This window comes from Epinephelus moara, chromosome 2, assembly GCF_006386435.1.
Source record: "Epinephelus moara isolate mb chromosome 2, YSFRI_EMoa_1.0, whole genome shotgun sequence".
NCBI classification, from domain to species: Eukaryota; Metazoa; Chordata; class Actinopteri; order Perciformes; family Serranidae; genus Epinephelus; species Epinephelus moara.
In genome coordinates this window covers 1,978,137-1,992,623 of record NC_065507.1, presented here as the reverse complement: position 1 = coordinate 1,992,623, position 14,487 = coordinate 1,978,137, and positions in this window count along the sequence as shown.

The window sequence follows — 14,487 nt, the reverse complement described above, 5'->3', positions numbered from 1 at the left end:
GTGAGTCACTCTTTCTAACAAAGAGTCTGCCAGTTTTAATTCCAACCAAACCCTTTAGCAGCTGATTTCCCACATTAGTCCCTCCTTTCGGGCTCGAGATATGATTGATTGAAATCCACTTTCACACTCAGTGTTTGTGGGTAATTTTTCAAAGCTTTTGTTTTGGTTTATCCAGACCTGCACCTTCTCTGGGATGCTGAGCGATGACGAATCGCTCCTTTAATTGCCAGTTAAACTGGGCCTGAGCCTAGTGGTTGCTGAGTGCCCAGAGAGAGACAGGAAGCAGCATTAAGACTGCGGCTGTCTGCAGCATCCATCTGTGACATCCAGTGGGTTAGAGAGGGAGGGAGGAAGCGAGCGAGAGAGAGAGAGGGGCATCTGGAAGTGCAGCCAGAATGACTCATAGGTCAGATTTGCATGAGTGAATGAGAAAGTGTGTGTGTGTTTGTGTGTGTACCTGTGTGTGCATGTGAAATCACATGGCTGCATTTGCACATTATGCAAAGTTGTGCCTCGGTGTTAATTTGTTTCTGAGGGAGCAGAAAGCATTCAGGTCCCTCCGCCCTCCACTCTGTCGTCAGTGCGTGAATCATTCACTGACTGCAGTTTTACAACACTGATTATAGAAAAAATGCATCAAAGTGATATTTGTTTGATGGAACATTTACTTTCTACAACACGTGCATTTTTAGTGTCAGTCTGTCTCCTTTTGCTTCATTCATGCTCGTATCACAAGTATTTTACGCACAGACTGAGACAGCAGACTTTACTGTAATCCTCAGTGATGTTTCAACAGGAAATGTAGCTATTTAGAGGAGACCTTATGAAACCATCTCCAGTATTACTAACCACCCTGATTACTCTGAATTACTGCCAGGACTGTATTTACAAGAGTCCAATAGTAAAGGTTAGGACAGGAGCAAAGATCAAAATAGATCCTTGTTCCATGTGCTACAGTGAGCAATACTGAGCAGGGACCAGATTCATTCCTTTACGATGGACTCCGTGCTCCCGATATTCACAACAGACATTTTGTTCTTTTAAAGCAGCTATAATCAAGATTTTACTAATTACAGTGGCTCAGATGACTGTTTGATGTGAAAGGAGGTCTTTGATATTGGCCTACCAAAATAAATTGTCACCAGACTCTGCAGTTTATGTCAACTCTATGGAGTGTTTCAGCATCCGTCAGCTGAATGTTTTGGTTTCACAGCCTACAGCTTTCCTGTTTTGGCTCAGTCTCATGTTTTCAGTGAAAAGCTGTGCACTACCTGCCCGGCTCCAAACCACAGACCATTAATGGTGAATATTTAGCAGCTAAAGAGACAGATTTTTCTCTCAGGAGATAGTGGGGACCCAATCTGGGAATGCATCTGCTATTGCTCTGACAATGATAAAGCCTCTGAAGGCAACAGCCAATTTTTCTGGTGTAACCAGCAGATATCTGAGCCAAGACCCTCACTTCCTCCATGTTGCTAATTGTTTACAGTTTGATAGCATCGTGAGACAGGTCCAGACAACATTTGGGCTAATCTCCCTAAACAGATATCTGCAAATTAATGCATATAAAATAGAAAAAGCTAACAAAAAGCTTAATCATCATTAGACGATAACCGATGGGCTCTAAGATTGTATTTAAACCAATGCATTCCACCTCTTTTGCTCTCAACACGATTGTATACCTGCATGCGAAGAAAGCCAGCTTAAACTTGATTGATCAATACTAGTCTGACAACAAACGAAAACCAGAAAGACTCTGGTACCAAAACCTCAGCCCATTCGCACTCCCAACTCCTTAAATACTCTCTCTCTCTCTCTCTCTCTCTCTCTCTCTCTCTCTCTCTCTCTCTCTCTCAGATACCAATGTGCAGAGGCACCTTTTGCACGGGTATAATACCCACCGGGAGGCAGCTATTTGTGATACTACCGGCAACAAATTCATCAAATATCACCGCTTTGTTGGTGGATGTTGACGTCAGACACCAACACACAGAGATATTCATCACAGCGGTATGATATGCACTGGGCAGGAGCTATTTTTGCCACTGCCAGTAACTATAGTGGTATAGAGAACAAGAAAGTCTGTATAGGTGGTCAGGCAGGTAGGTGGATAGGGTCAAACAAACACCAAACTTTCACCTGGGAACCCACTGTTCGTTTCACATGTGAAACTAAAAGTCAGTGGAGTTATTTTAATAATAAAGTGTGCCAGTAGCATGCTACACTAGCGATGTGTGACTTTATGTGAGTAACAGCTCTTATTTTAAGCCAAATTATGACATTTTTTTCTAAGTCTAGTCATGGACTTTTGTTACCTAAATTTAGAGGAAAAAAACTGATGCCAGAGGGTACCTTGTGTATCATATGTTGACATCTAGGTCCACTGACAAAGCCAAGAGTTGGGATGAGAACGGGTTGGTTGCCCACAGATTCTGCATACATATACAGATATCTATAGACAGGTGTGGGGGCCAAAATGGAGCTAAAAAGAGAGTGAACACTATACTTTGGCAGGTCACCAAGAACACATGGTAACTGTTTTCAAATAACTTCTCAACCTAACTTTACTAATAAGCACTAAACACAGAGGACTGGGAGTGTCATACGTTTTGCAGGTATTTGGTCATAAACGAAATAAAGTATTTTGACCTGATGATGGCGCTAGATCAAAATCCAAGGAATCAGCAGTTTTTTACAATTCATCCTGAGGGGGACATGATTGTGTCTATCATATTTAATGGCATTTCATTAAATAGTTATCGAGACCTTTTGCTATAACCCCAAATTTCAACCTCATGTCAGCACTAAAGGAAGAGTCAAGGGATCACCAAAGTTGGTGGGACTCATCCTCTCGGCCTTATGAAATGTTGTACCAAATCTTCAAGCTACCGTCAGTCTGCCTAATAGTTGTTGAGTATTTCAGTCTGGACTGACTAAAATAATGACATGAATTCAGTGCGTGATAGTTTCAGAGAGCTAAGGGAGAGTCACACAGGATGTCTGAGCTCTGACGTGTGTCATGACTGGTTGACTGCCTTGTTACTGAGCTGGGTGTATTTGCAGCTTGACAGAGCAGACATCAGCTGCACACACATCCAGCAGCACACATTCATTTTCTGTGACAGAGCAAGGTTGTTAACCTGAGAAAGTTGTAAGGCATTACCTCTTGGGACTGGCTTTCAATACAAGAGATCATTATAACTAAATTAGTAAAGTCTAAATAAAAATTGGCCACACTGAACAAATGATTGAAAATCAAAATCTGACTTTGATTTGAAAAAGACAAGCAAATACTTCACTCTTTGACAACCATGCAAGGGATGACTAAACTGTCCTCTCTCTTTCTGTCTCTCTAATCTTTCTCCTCAGGATGTTTGGACCAGTCAGGAAATCATTTAGCTAACAAAACACCCCAGGCGCACCAACAAATTAGTTCTTTCTTGGCTGTCAGAATCAGTATACGCACATCCGTTTCCTCTCCCTCGTCACACATCAGATGGCTGCCAGGCCCGAACTGTTGAAATACTCGGTTGATATCTCTCTTCATTAGCCGTTTCATCTTTTCATTTCATGTCTCCCCTACTGTGAACAGAGCTACTGCCAGAACCCACAGGCGTATTCACAAGGAGAGAAGGAATTCATTGTGGAAAGTGTCAAAACAACTGGATTATCTGAGGTGTGTTGACAGAGGTTCATTGTGGATTCAATTAGCTCCCTTGGCACCGGAGAATGAGAACTGAGACCCCGTACTTTTCGTGTCATGTCATGCTGATGCCCACACAAAGAGGTCGATTACTGGGAGAGAAAATGACTGCAATTATATTGAGTCACTGGACAGAGAGAGAGGAGAGGGAGTAAAGGACTGTGAGGGGAAAAGTGCAAGAGGAGGGTGTGTGTGTGTGTGTGTGTGTGTGTGTTCTATTAAACATATTACACATTGGTTTTACTGTTACACGTCATGTTAAACTCAGTTAAATGCTACACACACACACACACACACACACCTGCTGATCTCATGTGTCATCTCCAGGCTCTCTTTTATCCTCCTCTAACAATGAATTCCACTTTGCTCAGGTGCACAGCTGGTATCCATGGAGACCAAAGATGGCTCGTCTCCGGATGGACGCCCTCCAGAGGAGTGGCTAACATGTAATATCAATAGCTGTGACACTCATGGGAGGCACAAGACAAAGATGCGCTAATCTCTTACACCCAGGACTAGATATCTTCACACTCTTAAACATGAAGTGTTTGTTTGTTTCACTGGGGAAACACACAAATGTGTCGCTTTTCAGCACAACTTAATGTTTATATCAGTGACTCATAATTATCCATAAAATCTGACACTTCACCTCTGCTTGTTCCAGCAGTCCAAGGTGCCGTCAACGTATATTATGTAACATGTCGGACAAAAATAATGCTTTATATACTGTAAAGCAATTTAAAAAAAATTAAGTGTCATGCTTGAACTGTTTTAAGCATTATGTAGTGATAGGTGGACCGATTTCTTTTACAGTATTACTTCAAGATGATGCATATAAATTAGGGATGCACAGTATTGGATTTTTTGCTGATATCCAATATGCCAATATATATCAACTCATTTGGCCGATAACCAATACCAGTATCTATATATCAATATACAGTGTTGGGGGCAATGTGTTACAGTAACATATTACTTTCTTGCAGTAACAAAGTAATATAGCACGTTATCAACAGGATTTTGGGTAAAATTATAACATTTACAATGTCATGTAGTGCATTAACACCCGAAGTAGACGTTTATTGTTTTCATTTTTAATTTATCCACACAGCTTCAATTCCTTCAGTATGCCACCAGAAAAAACATCTCCCGAAGGTTGTTGTGTGTTGTCATGTCATTCATTATGTGTTACCTATAGAAGAGGGCCAGTGATCATGTGTGTTGCCATGTCCAGTGTGTTAAAACTTATCCTGTTCTGCTTTTGCTTCCTAAGGCTGCCTGAAAGCAGCGGGGATAAGGAGCTGGCCTCCGGTTAGTTTTTTCCTCGTCCCAGTGATCGGCACATCTGGGTGATGTTAGTATATGTTGGATACGTTTCCATTTACATCTCCTACAACTGCAGAGCAACACCGGCACACAGTCCTGTTCTTATGCTTAACTTTCTCTGGTGTTGCTATAGCTGACCGGCACAATGGGAACCGGCAGGTGGGTCCTCCAGCCCTGGTGTATTAATTTGCACTCACTGTAGTGATTTACTGGCACGCCAATCCATGTGTTGTGCTTACCTCAATATTTGTTTACTGTGTTTCGTATTTATCCATATCTCATAATATCAGAATTTGATCCTCTGCCTGGCCTTCCATGTGTCCAAGTCTATTCATTTATTTTAAAAGGTTGAGGCTATTTAATGGTTCTTTATCATCATACTTTAATACAAAGTGGTAACACTATATGTGGGTGTAAGAATGGATCAGACCTGCAGCATTGAACTTGAAATTAATCGTAATAAACTGGAGCTTCTGTGCTTCGATTACCTGCATTGAAACAACATGACCCCATCCATCCATCTATCCATCCATCATCCATCCATCCATCTATCCATCATCCATTTAACATCAATATTAGTTCATCTGAGCTCACTTTGGTGAAAGTAATGCAGAAGTAATGTAATGAGTGACTTAATACTCTACACAGAGTAACATTGTGGTGTAACTTATTACTTGTAGTTTAAGGTAACTACTAATATGTAATATAGTGCATTTTGAGAGTAACTTGACCAACACTGTAAATATATTATGGAGAATTACACAACTTTCTTCCCTGAATCCTCTGACTGAATATACTTCTTTATCTGTATGCTTGTACCTTGGTTTATCTTTATTTTATTATGTATTTTCATTTATGTGTAGTACTATTATTTAATTCTCAGATGTATCTGCATTTATTAAGAATGTTTCCTATAAATTTTGAAAAGCCCTAAGGAAACTAAAAATTCACAGCCTTTTCTTTTACTTTGTGGTGGCTTAATAAATTTGTAAAACAGAGTTTACTCAGTAGAGGTCAAGTTGAATGGATGGTAATTAGCTCCTCAGCCTATCGCGGGGGCGCAGAAGAAGAACAGGGTCAGACCTGGCAACCCTGAAGAGACGGTTAGCATGGAGGACAGCAGCTAACAGTAAGCAGGACAAAGTACTAAATATTTAGCCGTCAAGAAGTGACTGTAAACACGGGAGCATGCAGGGTGTAAGGCTTTGTTCACTGTTTGTTCTGTGACTATGAATGATAAAAAAACCGTTTTGACACAGTACCGTGCCGGAAGAACAACTGTGTGGACGGTTTAGCCTGCTAGCATCTAGCTAGCTACTTTAGCAGCGTTTAGCTAGCTTGCCGTTAGTTAACGTTAGCTTGGCAGTTGAGTCGACGTCGGTCGGCGGGTCAAGAGAGGATAAACGCCACATCAGAAGTGGACAACACAGCACTGCGGGACACATCCTGGATATTGTAGGTTTTTTGGCATCTATCTTTGGATTTAAAACATTGAAGTGTAGCGTATGTAACTGAATAATTTCAAAAGGCTAGGATTTAAAATAATATTGAATTCATTTAAATAGGCAAGCTTGATGTCTGAAATTTGTGGAATATAATATTTTACATGTTTAGGTATAAACTTTAATTCGCTTTCAATTGTGTCTATTTGCACATCTAGCAGACACAGCAACATCAGCATTAATAAGTCATTTTTCTGACCACCAGACAATTCACTCTTTTACTCTAGCTCTGTTTTGGTCTCCTACAACTGTTAATAAAAAATGACTCTCTAGCTGCTAAATGTTCCACATTACTACCAGGTTGCTGACTATTTCTGTTGGCAGTTTGATGGTGAGCAGGTACTGCACGGTGCGTTTTAGAGCTTTTTTGCTGGATGTTGCTGCTAAGAAACATCACTGATAAGGATGTTGAGAGTGGAGCAAAGCAGTTAAACCAGGCTGTAAAACCAGTATAGTCAGCTTACGGATGCTTAACGCTCCATTAAGCTAATTTAAGGGAGGCTGCAGAGTTGGGTGATCATTATCTGTGGGTTCATCACTACAAGCAACTCCTTTTACATCACACATCCTTTTGATCTAATGTTCAAATAAAACGTGTGCTTTGAAGAACATAATGTAAATATGAGGAACATGCAGTTACACTTTTGGCGGTGGTGTGAGAAGTTCCCTGACCTTGACCATTCAATAAAAATATATTCAGAAACAAGTCTCACAAGAGCCTTGACAATAGAAATGTCTCCATAACAATAAATGCCTCTTCGATGATGAACTAATGTGTTTTTAAGAGTAAACAAATGTATTTAAATATGGGGTAGAGGTTATGTTAATAAAATCACTATATAAAGCCTGATGGCGTTAGGTGATCGTTTGGCAAGCAAAACTTGCACAAAAGCACTAAGAACAGCCCAGATGCAGATGACCCAGTGTTACGGGGTTAATATTCCCTCCACTTAGGTTTTAAAATGCACAAAATCCCCGTCCTGGTGATCGGCACATCTGGGTGATGTGTCCTCAGTCTCAGTCAGATCCACTCCTTGCTTCTCCACAGCTCCAGCCTCTCACCCAAATATGGTCACTTCTGGCTCCAAAAACCAAGATGGCGACGGCTGTAATGCTGAACTCGAGGCTTCAAAATAGGTGTCCACAAACCAGTGGGTGACATCACAGTAGCTACGTCCATTATTTTTACAGACCATGGGCAAAATCTAGCAGCCGCTTGAATATTTTACCAACATTTGGCTGGTGGCCGGTGCCAATTTCCAACCCTGGATAAACTGGTATTCATTTAGTTTTTCTCCACAAAGGAAAGATATTCAAATAATCAAGTTACTAAAAAGAGTTTCATGAACTTTTTTAAATGGTTTTCAGGATTTAATAATTATTCTGTGAACACAGACACAATGTGACTCATAAGATATATGTCGAATGTAGTACATCCTAATATGTTGACACCTCACATGAGTCATTGCAGTTATGTAATAGTTATTGTAAAGCAGAAGCCTTGACACCTGGCTTTATCTTAAGTCTCTGGAAATGTCAGGGAAGTGACGATGCTGTTCAAACGTAATGAGACAGAGAAATGCAGGGCAGTAGCCTATTGATAAGAGACATTTCACAAAGGTTGCTATTGATGTGGAGATCCATTCTTGAATGTGTGTGTGTATGAGTGGTGGGGGTAACACACTCTTAAACTTTTTTTTTTGCATTGAGTGAAACTATCCTGTGATTTAGGGGGTGAAGGTGCCTGTTCTCATTAAGGGTGGAGAAGTACTGAATTCATTTGGGGATACTGGTGGATGGTTGAAAGGTAACTTTTAGTTTCCCCTGAACTGTTATGGGAATATAGTTGGAGGCTTTCTTTCTTGTTTGCAGAGGTCACTGTAGTCAGTAAACTCCGCAGGGGCCCGGTGGCGGAGGTGGATGAGATTGGTCCACAAATACTTGAAATTGTCAGGCAACTGCAGTCAACACGTTGTTCGGTGTTGTGTGGCTTTTGGGATCAATGTCATGGGATTTTAGTTTTTTCTTTATATTGTAAAGGCATTTAAATGTATTTTCTTAGGTGTTTTTGGAAGGTGCAGCAGTCATTTAGGGTGCCGTCACTGCAGCAATCCATTTATAACCTGTACGCTCACAGTATTGAAGTGATTCTCCATCCACAATCTCTCCTTTGAGTACCAAGCTTTTATCCATAGTACACTTCAAAGGTGACTTAAAAGGATTCTTTCACCCACAGAAAATGTTTTCTCATATACCCCTGGGGGTGTCTCGCCATGCTGATAAGGCCTCTTGTGATACTTCTTCCACCACCACAGTGCAATGGAGCTGAATGGAATTTAATTTATGGTGCTCAGCATGGAAAATAAAATTCAAAGAACTGGGAAGCAACATTTCTTTTAAAAAACAATGTCCCATTTGCTCTGGATAATCCCCAATCCCTATTTTCAGTGGTACCTTTTCTTTTGTATGAAGATACATTTGTCATAAATCCACAGACCTAGCTGTGGAAGTAAAAAGAAGGATTTGCACTTTAAGCTGCACAAACAACTGAATGCTTCTGCTCAAAAGTTCAAATCTGAGGGGAAACTTTGAAACAGTGGAGAAGTGGATGAATGCTGCTGTCTCACCTCTGGCATCCATTTTAACCACTGTGAATCCAAACTGAATACAACCAGAAGCAGTTTTTTTTTTTTTTTTTTAAATATATTTTTTTGGCCATTCTTGCCTTTAATGGACAGGACAGGTAAGCGTGAAAGGGGGAGAGAGAGGGGGGGTGACATGCAGCAATGGGCTTTTGATAGCAGATATGTGATTTGATAACAGCTAAACCAATAATAGATCCATCTACTGATAATAAAATCTATCTGCGATCTAATAACTGATCCTGATAAAAGCAACGTATATCCCGTAACCTGTTTATGCTAATACATACATGTAACCATGGTAACACATGTACATCAGTGTGTTTTCCCTGATTCAAACGTTGTTCAAACCGCCAACATTGTATCTGACTCAGTGTACTCTGTCTGGTCATGAAGTCCATTAAAAAGTGTGTGTCAGTGATCCCACAGTATTAAGCCCCGAATCATTACTGTACAAGACGCCTTCCTTTCATCCTGTGTCTATGTTAGTCGTTATTCATAACATGCGATCGATTTGCAGTCCAACAATAGCCTGCTAATCATGCTTACAATCAGTTATTTCTCTATGAGCTCTTTGTGAAACCAGAGAACATAAATATAAACACTTCAGAAGCATCATAGTGCTGCTGCATGAACTTCAGTCAGATGTTGATTTCCCCACATGGGTCCTGATGATGCAGGATGACAAACACCAAAACTGTCCAATCAATGAGTTACCTGTCTGTCAGTAGAACTTCGTGTTTACTCCGCTTGGTTCGTTTGCAAAAAGTCAGTGTGAACAGGAACTGAACCAAAACTAAAATGCAGCAATGTTTTCCCTCCAGTGCGACCAAATGAATCGATCAACAGGTGTGAAAATGACCTTAATCTCCAGTTGGGTATCATGAAACGGTTGCATAAGGAAAGGGCATAACGAGATGACATCAGTAACCAAGCAACAGTCAAACCTCAAACTGTGGAAAACAATGTAGAACATGATGGAAATATGGCATTTGTGTTTGTTTCATGTATTAAAGACAAAACACTGAACACTGAAAACTGAGCTGATCACAGGACTGCTGTCAGATCAGCAAACACTCCTATGTGTCATTCTAGAGGGCATAATCCAACTTTTTATTTTGCTGTTGCCCAGTTTGGATGAGAGGGGAGCAGATTCTGACTTCTGGCTGACTGCACTGGCTAAAGTAATGTCGGAGTTACAGTATACCTAATTACTTTAGTGAATAAAAAACTGAGCTACAGAGCCAAGCTCTTAGGTCCTTATCCTCTGCGCTGTTCACAAGCTTTCAGTGGAGACTGAAGACGTTATATCACAGATACGAGTTGCCAAGCAGAGATTCCTTCACCCAGCAGGATGAATGGATTACAGATAAATCCACTCTTACTAATCACTGTAATGTCGTAAATTATCCCTTGCTGATTTCACCTTCTACCACCAGTCAACACTGGTTTCTTTTAACAGGTGCTGTGGTGTTTTCCTGACCCTAACCACAGCAGTGTCATCTCAGAATGCTCAAATGTGCCATTTTGAAAGGCAGTTACCTGTTGTTGTTGTAGATTGGAGGATTTATTGCTTTTTCCCTCTGTCAATGGAGGAAAATGTTGGCATCATATGTTTCTGCAAACCACAGATGCCTTTCATTTGTGCATTTCGTACTTTGTCATTGTCCCCTAGGTGAGAGGCCTGCAAAGCTGCAGACAACTGCAGACCACTGTTTGAGACCGATAAACAACAAAACTGGTTGTTTTTCAGCAAGCCATCTCTGTGGCTTTTAGCAGCTTTTTAAAAGACAAACGTGGGTGTTATTTAGCGACCTGTCACTGCATTTCCAGTGGGGGTAGTAACACAAAAACTGGTGTTTTTTACTGAGATGTCACTGCAGTTTTTACAAAGAAATTGCTGCGTGTTCAGTCAAGGTTGGGCCACTACTACCAGTTGTCATCGCTGCATTTCCAGCTGCTTTTTGGCCACGAGCTTGGATGGGTTTTGGGCAACCCATCACTGTTTCTAGTAAAAATAGTGCCACAAAAACTTGTTGTTCTTTAGCGAGTCATTGCTCTGTTTCTAGAGGCTATTTAATCAATAGTCAAGGGTGTTTTTTCAGTAACCCATTGCTGTGTTTCCAGCAGGGATAGTGTCAAAAAAGTGTTTGTTTTTTACAGAGGCATCACTACATTTCCTGCTGAGATGATGCCACAAAAACAGCTGGTTTTACCAAAACATTGCTGTGCTTTCAGCTGGAACTGTGCCACCAGCTGCTTTTTAGCCACGAATCATGGGTGTTTTTAGCAACTCATCACTGTGTTATCACCAGAGATAGTGCCATGAAAAGCAGCTACTTTTTACTGAGACATTGCTGTTTCTCCAGCCAGGATTGTGCCATCAAATACGGGTAAAAGCATGATCTTTCCCTAACCATATTAAAGTGTTTTTTTTGTGCCTAAACCTAACTAAACATTAACAACAGCATTGTTGAAACGTAAAGAAATGTTAAGGTCTAAAATATCTGCTCCATGAAAACATACAAATGTGTCCATGGTTTGCAGAAACATACAATGCCAACATTCATTCTGGTGATTGGGTTGTTTTTCTCTGGCTCGCTTTTGCTTTTTCTCTTTACTTTAATTAATTTCCACTCTGGTGGCAGAAGGACATTGAGTAAAATTGTGTTTCCATGCAAGTTATCGTCTTGTGACATCCGCCCCTAATGATTATTGCTCTGTTTTGTCCCTTTGTCTATAAATACACTGAGTGGATGAGTCATAATTCACTGCTTCCATTGTATACCGCATCTCTATCTCTCTCTCCCTTGCGACACAGACACGCTCAACGGATCGAAGTAATGCTGGGAACAAAAACTTTAATTAAACAAATGCGAGTGTTAGCAACAATAATATAATAAAGATTTAATAATTAGTTGCTCTTTAGATTTGTGTTTGTCTTTAAAGTACAGGCTCCACAGAGAATAACAGTGCTGGGGCTGAGCAGTTATCTGACAGATGAAGGCAGCCATTTGGAGAATCTGATGGAGGTGACCATAAGGGACATATTTCATTTTACACATCATTTATCAACAAAAGAAAAATTGACAAGCTTTTCTCCAGAATTCTTATCATGTAAGGGTGGAATAGAAACGCTGCAGAAGAATAAGGAGGAAAAGAAAGGGACTAAGACATAGTAATGCATGATTGGAGGATTGTGAATCAACATACAAACAACTCAGCTCCTTTGTTGTCTTGTTCACAGAGACGGAGCAGGTTGATGTATTTCTGGTCCGTTTTAATCTTAGCACACAGTTCAGCAGCATTCATCTGTGTGTGTGTTGCAGCAGCAGTGGTTCAATAAAAGGGCTGGCTTGTGCTCTTTTTAATGTTCGCGTCTTTGTACAGTCTTTATTTCTTCCTTCACTCTGTCAGTCTGACTCTTTCCATCTTTCTCTACTTTGTTCTGTCACCTCCCCACACGCCCTTGCACAACCCATGTTCATTAGTATAAATAACTGCTCGGGCTCCACTCAGCTACTGTACACACTGTTGTTATGCAGTTGGTCCCCAAACAGCCAGTTACAGCATCAGCAGCTCAGTGTTGAAGGCTGCTACCTGCCTGGTACTAATTAGGCACACGATGCTGTTACATGATCTTGGTGTTAATGAGAAACAGTTACAGAATATAAACCGGGTTCAGCCCACTGGTTCAACTTCATCAGTAATCAAGTGATATAATTGTGTATCTTAGCATGAGATGATGAAACGTTTGACTACATTAGGATAGGAGGAGGACATTTCTTCTATAGAATAAGACAGACAGTTTTATTGCCAGGTTTGTACATCCAAGAGACATAAAAGAGGAAAAATCATTAAAGTATGAAAAAAATATATTCTGACAAACGCACAGTGTGTGCCTGTCTATACTTTAAAGTTCTAAGATTTACACCCAGGAGTGCTTCAAAGAGCCAACTTTAAGAAAGGTGTTTTACTAAGGTTGAAGAATGACACATTTATCAAGTGGCGACTCACTCCTACTTACAGCAAACTGCAGAAGTAACCTTTAAGAACAGCTCATGATTAATCCCATTTTTGCTCAGAGGGAGAACCAAATACAAGGATACCAGCTACATTCACCCCACTGTTAATCACAATATCCCATTCTTTTCCAAATTTTCAGTGATTCCACAAAAGCCTTTATTATTTCTAGGGCTGCGGCCAATAGTTGTCATTATGGCCGTCAGTCAACCAGTCACCTGCATGTTCATGATATGAATGTAATTATTAAATGATATATTTTGGTGCACGTCTCACACTGAGCGAGCCGCCTGTTAATGACGCTGTGGGCTAATGGGCATGTAGCTACTTCCATGTTTCAGATGATACGTCATGTTTGTAGTCGACCAATGAAGATGAGTTTACATATCACCTTGGGTTCGTCCTTCACCTTCTCAAAATGATCCCACACTTTGGATTTCCTGCCCGACATGTTATTAACTAGCCTGTGGAATAACCGCAGGTACCAGCCCTGGAAATTAACCTGACTCCTGTCTGACTGCTGAGCGTGGACACTTCCTGTGTCTGTCCTTTCAAATTAAATTCACACATGGTCCAGGCATATAGGTTTGGATTTATTTTGACGCAGCTCCTAATGGGAGTTTCACTTTAATTTTTTTTCCTGCGACAAAGCGACCAATGAAATCTTGCTGACTAATGACCTTCCTGGTCTACGAATGTTTGTCATAGGTGTGTTTTGGGTGTAACATGATTTCAGCCAATCAGAGTGTCATCTCACATTCCCTTGCTGCCAACTAATTTGTAGACATACACAAAATTACGAGGGGTGTAGATTACAAGTTCAATTTAAATATATTGATTTTTTTTTGGACAGCAATTTGCTGATACTACAAAGTTTGCCACCAGGTTTTCATCAGTAATTTATATGTATTCATAGTACGTTTAACTGGACCGGCTGGGGCTGAACACCTCGCTGTGCAATTGGCTGCTGGACTTCCTGACCGGGAGACCACAGGCGGTACGGGTCGGCAGCAACACATCCAGCACCATCATACTGAACACGGGGGCCCCCCAAGGATGTGTGCTGAGCCCCCTCCTCTTCACTCTGCTGACCCACAACTGCACACCGTCGCACAGCTCAAACCTCGTCATCAAGTTTGTGGTGGGTCTCATCAGCAACAATGAGACAAATTACAGGAGTGAGGTGAACCGTTTGTCCTTGTGGTGTGGACATAACAGTCTTTCTCTGAATGTCGAGAAGACGAAGGAGATTGTTGTGGACTTCAGGAGAGTGCACACCAAGCAAGCATGC